This window comes from Sturnira hondurensis, unplaced genomic scaffold (assembly GCF_014824575.4).
Source record: "Sturnira hondurensis isolate 20B ecotype Veracruz unplaced genomic scaffold, ASM1482457v3 Scaffold0006505, whole genome shotgun sequence".
Taxonomy (NCBI): Eukaryota; Metazoa; Chordata; class Mammalia; order Chiroptera; family Phyllostomidae; genus Sturnira; species Sturnira hondurensis.
Genome location: NW_028079136.1, coordinates 6342257 through 6348256, shown reverse-complemented (window position 1 = coordinate 6348256; position 6000 = coordinate 6342257).

The following is a 6000-nucleotide window of genomic DNA, read 5'->3' as shown; positions in this document are numbered from 1 at the left end:
AAGAATCAATCTGCCCTATAATAATAAATAGGTTTATTGACTGTTTACGATGTACCCAGCCCTTTTCTAAGGAATTTAAAGATATTAATTCATTTATTCCAAACAGCAATCTTATGAGGTATCTATTATTAATATCTTCATTTTATAGCTGAAGAAATAGGCTTAGGAAAGTCAATTAAGTTTTTCAAGGTCAACCAACCAGTCAGGATCAGAGCCAATTTTTTTTTTAGATTTTATTTATTTATTTATCTTTAGAAGGGAAGGAGAAGGAGAGAAACACCAATGTATGGTTGCCTTTCGTGGGTCCCCTACTGGGAGTTGGCCTGCAGGGAACTGGCCTGCAACCCAGGCATGTGCCCTGACTGGGAATTGAACCGCGATCCTCTGGTTCGCAGGCCCGAGGATCAGAGCCAAATTAAAGTCCGAGCTCATAACTCTTGCTTTAAAATACCTCAGTAGAATGAGGAGACTTCATCAGGGCCAGGTCCATGTGTGCCTGTGCACTCCTTATATTGCCTCATTGAGAACGTGCTGAGGATCTTCTTCCTGACAGCCAGCACAGAACCTGGCGTGCAGTGGTTGTTCAGTATTTCAACGCCTGATGAATATTTGAATGCTGAAAAAAAACCCCTAAGATCCAGGATTGCCATCATGTGTCAAAGCAGTTAAATTTTGAAAGATATTTGCACACCCACGCTCAATACAGCATTACTTATGATAGCCAAGAGGTGGAAGCAACCTAATTGTCCATCAATAGATGAGTGGGAAAAGAACAGTCCTTTGCCCATTTTTTAACTAGGCTACCTGGGCTTTGTTGTTGTTGTTATTGTCATCATCATGGACTTGTGAGAGTTCTTTATATATTTCGCATGCTAGCAGTGAACAATTGGACATTGAATTTTGCAAATACTAAAAAAAATTTACAAATACTTTTCAGCAAACAAACCTAGGAAACAAACAAACAAATAAAATACTTAGGGATAAATTTGACCAAAGATGCAAAAGACATACATAGAAGCTGAAAATTACAAAAACATTGTGAAAGAAATTAACAGTCTAAATACAGAAATACATTGTGTTCACGGATCAGAAGATTTGGTATTTTTAAGATGTCACTTATTTCTGATTTGATCTATAGCTTTAAAGGTGAGTCCAATAAAAAATCATAGCAGGGTTTCTTTTTTGTGGAAATTACCAAGCTAATTCTAAATTAATATGGAAGTGCAGTAGGATCTACAGTAGCCAAAACGTTGGTCACGAAAAGCAAAGTTGTTATACTACCCGATTTTAAGATGCTTCATCAAAGTAGGTAAGTGGATGACAAAATAAGCAAATGAAAGATGCTTGACATCATTATTCCTTAGGGAAATGCAAATTAAAAGTACAATGAGATATTGCCGAGCACCCAAGTTACTAGAATGGCTAAAATTAAACAGACTGATTGTACAAAGTGTTGGGAGGGATGTGGAACAACTGGAATCCTCGTATACAGCCTGTTGGGGATGTCAATGATACAACTATTTTGGAAAACAGATTGCCATCTCTTGAACAGCTAAGTGTGCACCTGCCATATGATCCAGCCATTCCGCTCCTAGGTATTCTACCCACGAAGACGTGTACATGGACATTCACAGTAGCATTATTTGTAATTGGCCCAAACTGGAAACAACCCAAATGTCCATTAACAGGTGAATGGAAAACAAATAGGGGTATATTCACACATAGAATACTTCTCAGAAATAAGAGGGAATGAATGATTTATATCCTCAATAATGTGGATGAATCTCAAAAGAATTATTCTGAGTGAAAGAAGCCAGACCTCCCTCCCCCAAGTACAACTGTGTGATTCCACTGATATAAAATTCTAGAAAATCCAAACTGGTGACAAAAAGCAGATCAGTGGGTGTTTAAAGGAGGGATGTGGAATGAAAAAGGGGCAGCAGAGATGGGTAGGTGGGTGGTATCACAAAGGCACAGGAGGAAACTTTTGGGGGTTATGGTAATTTTCTTGATTGTAGTGATGGTTTCACAGGTGTATGCATATGTCACAACTTCTAATAGTGCACACTTTCCTCATGTGCAGTTTATTGAATGCCAGTTATACCTCAGTAAAGTGGGGGGAAAGGCAGATCTATTTAAATTTTTTTTAAAGATTTTATTTATTTATCTTTAGAGGGGAAGGGAAGGAGAGAAGGAGAGAAATATCAATGTATGGTTGCCTCTGGTGTGTCCCCTGCTGAGAACTGGCCTGCAACCCAGGCATGTGCCCTGACTGGGAGTCGAACCGCAATCGTGTGGTTCGCAGGCCCGCGCTCAATCCACTGAGCTCCACCAGCCAGGGCGGATCTATTTAAATTTTGAGAGACTCTCTATTTCAGGCTGATCTGAGCCTTGGAGCCAGGAATGTCAGCTTACAGATTGCCTCTGATTTTATAAAATGGGGCCATTACTCCTTTTTATAGCTTATGGAGAGTGTAGCCCAAATCAGTGAGGATCGGACTATAGGAGAGATTATAAGACTATTCGATTTAAATTAGCATTAAATTAGTATAAGTATTGATATCTCTAGATAGTTCCTTTTCCTCTCTACAGCTTTTTCTTAATTTTGCATAAGCAGAATGAATTAGTTAGAACGTAAAACAATAAGACAATAATAAAGATTATCTTAAAAACCATAGTTCAAGAAATTAAAAATTCTCTGTGGAATTTTTATCATGAAATTTTGTAGCAGGATAGGGAAACTTTGTTTTTTTACATTTGAAAAAGAGTGTAGGAAACATGTTTGTAGGGTACCATAAATAAAATAGTAAGAGTTATGGAAGAAGAAACCTCTAAGTTAATTCTTTTGTAAGAAGGATTCTTTTATAATAACTCTTGCAGTTTGTAATGGGTAGTCCGAATTTCATAATTTATGTAGGTATTTTCCAGTTAAAACACAGATGCTTCAATAAAATTGTAGTAAACACAGTGCTGGAGTGAAGACTAGGAGAATGAGAGAGTTTTGAAATATTTTTCTAGGAAAATATGCCCAATGCCTCCTGACCTTTGTAAGGTCACCAAACACCTGGGAGAGGACTGTGGGAATGGACGACAAGGCTTTCGGTGGTTGAGGACTGTCAACGTTTTTGACTTCCTGTTGTAATGCATAACATCATCTATTCCAACGTTCTTCTTTTATGGGTGAGGAAGCTGAGATCCAAAGATGGGAAGTGATTCGCCTAAGAACTACAGAGCGAGTTAACTAAACTAGGTTAAGATCCAGATTTCCTGGCCACTAGTCCCATACTTTTCCTCACAATACATCACTGCATCTAGTTATATCAGTGTAGAGTATGGAGGAACAGCAGGCCACTTACAATTAAGATTAAAGCTTCATCACCATCTTGCAGGATTCTCCTTTCTGGCTGCTTCTTCTCAAGCTCTGTCCTCCATCCTCTGCTTTTATTTTTACGTGTTCGGAGAGCTCATGCACTCATAGCTTCAATTATCACCTGTATTCAGATGATTCCCAAATCAGCATTGCCAATGGTTATCTTTCACGGGTGTTCCAATCCTGTACCTTCATATTTACATAGAGTATCTCCCGTACGAATGAATGTGTTACAGTAATGGCACCTGAATTTGACAATTTCCGTATCTGAAATAGTGGTTGCCAATATTCCTTCTGGATTCCCAGGCTAAATCATATAAAAAGCTTTCTTTCTGTGTCCTCAATAATTCTGTCATGATGTCCTGTACTTTCTTTAAAATTTTTCCTTGTTTATTTTTTTACTCTTTTTTAAGTTTCTTTTTTGGGGGGGGGGGGTTTAAATATTAATATGTGCTTGCCTCTCATGTGCCTCTACTGGGGACCTGGCCTGCAACCCAGGCATGTGCCCTGACTGGGAATCAAACCTGTGACCCTTTGGTTTGCAGGCTGGTGCTCAATCTACTGAGCCACACTGGCCAGGGCCCTTTTTTAAATTTCTTAATGTGTGCTAGGCACTTTACGTGTCCTATATTTATTATATAATATAAGCCTCACCACCATTTTAAAAGATAAGCATTAGCCCTGGTTGTTGTGGCTCAGTGGATTGAGCACTGGCCTATAAACCAAATGGTTTCTGGTTTGATTCCCAATCAGGGAACATGCCTGGGTTTCAGGCCAGGTCCCTGGTGAGGGGTGTGCGAGAGGCAACCACACATTGATGTTTCTCTCCATCTCTTTCTTCCTTACCCTCTCTCTAAATATAAGTAAATAAAATCTTTTAAAAAGATAGGTATTAAAGACAGATATGAATATTATGGCTATTGTGCCAAGCTGGTCACCACTGGGGACCATCATAAAATCAAGCTGTACAGACATCTGACAACCAAGGGTTTAAAGAAGCCACATTCACCCAGCTGAGTAGGAGGGGCAGAGATATGGAGACAGGAGGAGAAGTGTGGAGAGGTGGCAGAATGGACAGTCCCACATTCATGTGTGGTCCCACATTCATGTGTAGTGGATAAAAATTGGGAAGGATACTTTGGAAGTGAGGGATCCCAGCCCCAGGCCAGACCACACAGCTCAGGGTTCTCATACCAGGAAGATAAATCCCTGTAATTTCTGGCTGCAAAAACCAGTGGGGGTTGGTGCAATGGAAGAAACTAATTTTTAGGAGATTTCTCTTAAAGGGCCCATAGGGACTTAGGACTCACACAGACCCCTTGCCTCTGGGGTTCAGCACCAGCACAGCAGCTGGAAGGGCACCTGTGACATATGGTGAAAAAGTGTAGTGACTGGAAACAGGGCAAGTGCTGGGAAACAGTTTCCTCCTGGGTAAACCTCCAGAAGCCAGGCAGTGTCATTGACCTCCTCTAAGCCCTCTACCCACACAGAGCCACAAAGTGATGAAATGGGTTGCCCCACCCTGGCAATTACCTAAGGCTCCACCCCACAAAATTTACAGGTGCCTTTTCTACATTAGGCCACACTACTAAGACAGGGAGTCAAAGTAGCTCTACCTAATACACAGAAACACAGTCAGGCTGCCAAATTCAGGAGACAAACAAATATGGTCCAAATGGAAGAACACAACAAAACTCCAGAATAAAACTAAGTGAAATGAAGATAACAAACCTATTAGATGCAGAGTTCAAAACACTGGTGATCAGGATGCTCAAAGAACTCATCGGGTACCTCAACGGCATAAAAAGAACCCAGGCATAAATGAAGTTTACATTAAATAAAATAAAGAGAAAATCTATAGGGCACCAACAGTGGAAGGAATGAAGCCAGGACTCAAATCAATGATTTGGAACATAGGAAAAAAGCATTCAATCAGAACAGCAAGAAGAAAAAAGAATTCAGAAAAATGAAGACAGTCTAAGGAGCCCCTGGGACATCTCCAAACATACCAACATCTGAATCACAGGGACACCAGAAAAAGAAGAGCAAGAAATTGAAAACCTATTTGAAAAAAATAATGAAAGAAAGCTTCCCTAATTTGGCAAAGGAAATAGACGTAACAAGTACAGGAGGCACAGAGAGTCTCAAACAAATTGGACCCACAGAAAACCACACCAAGACACATCATAATGAAAATGCCAAAGGTTAAACATAAGGAGAGAATCTTAAAAGCAGCAAGAGAAAAGCAGTTAGTTATGTACGTGGGGGGTCCCCATAAGACTGTCAGCTGATTTTTTTTCAAAAGAAACTTTGCAGGCAAGAAGGGAATGGCAAGAAGTATTCAAAGTGGTGAAAAGCAAGGGCCTACAATCTAGATTATGCTATCAATGATAGCAAAGCTGTCATTTAGAATGGAAAGGCAGATAAAGTGCTTCCCAGACAAGGTAAAGCTAAAGGAGTTCATCATCACCAAACCATTATCACATGAAATGTTAAAGGGACTTATCTAAGAAAAAGAAGAAGATCAAGTCCAAGAACATTAAAATGGCAATAAATTCACAACTATCAACAACTGAATCTAACAAACAAAGCAAACAACCAGAACAGGAACAGAATCATAGATATGGAGG